The sequence below is a fragment of the Eriocheir sinensis genome, chromosome 22, assembly GCF_024679095.1.
Source record: "Eriocheir sinensis breed Jianghai 21 chromosome 22, ASM2467909v1, whole genome shotgun sequence".
NCBI classification, from domain to species: Eukaryota; Metazoa; Arthropoda; class Malacostraca; order Decapoda; family Varunidae; genus Eriocheir; species Eriocheir sinensis.
In genome coordinates this window covers 13750432-13751324 of record NC_066530.1, presented here as the reverse complement: position 1 = coordinate 13751324, position 893 = coordinate 13750432, and positions in this window count along the sequence as shown.

Below are 893 nucleotides of genomic sequence, written 5' to 3'. Positions count from 1 at the left end.
TTGCTAGCCTTCTATTCTCTTTAAATGTTTCTGTCTATGTCCATTTATGATTCCTATTTTACATTATTTTCACAAACTTATTATCAGTACTTTTGCTGTGAGGAGGAGAGGGGCCTGGGGTTGAACAGTGCCCCCTTAGAAAGATCCCCCTTCCCACTCCTACATGAAATTATGAAAGAAACTGGTATATCTTTTGGTTCCTTGCACGGATGGCTTGGGGCCCTAAATGAATCTAGAGGTCATTTTTGTGTTTATTCATGCAGGAAATACAGAAACATTTCCACTAGGTCTTCCTTGGTATACCTGGCTATCAATTTTGTGGTTATCCATGTTGGAAATGCAGAAAATTTTGTGGCTACCCTGGGAATACAGAAACATTTCCTATAGGTCTTTTTTGATCTGTCTTGTTCTCAGTTTTGTTGCTGTTTTTTGTGGGAATTTCAGAAACCTTTCCACTAGGTCTTTTTTGATCTGCCTTGTTCTCAGTTTTGTTGCTATTCTTTGTGGGAAATTCAGAAACCTTTCCACTAGGTCTTTTTTTATCTGCCTTGTTCTCAGTTTTGTGGATATTCTTTTGGGAAATGCGGAAAGTTTTGTTGCTATTCTTTTTGGGAAATTCAGAAACATTTCTTATAGGTCATTTTTGATCTGTCTAGTTTTGAGTTTTGTAGATGTTCTTTTTTAAATGCAGAAAGTTTTTGTTGCTATTCTTTGTGGGAAATTCAGAAACCTTTCACATATATGTTTTCTTTGGTCTGCCTAGCTCTCAGTTTTGGCATTCTTCTTTTACGAAATACAAAAAAAAAAAAAAAATTATACGAAAACCAGTGAGTGAATAAGCTAAATTAAACTAAGGTAACACACACTAAACCGAAACATTTTCCACCATTACG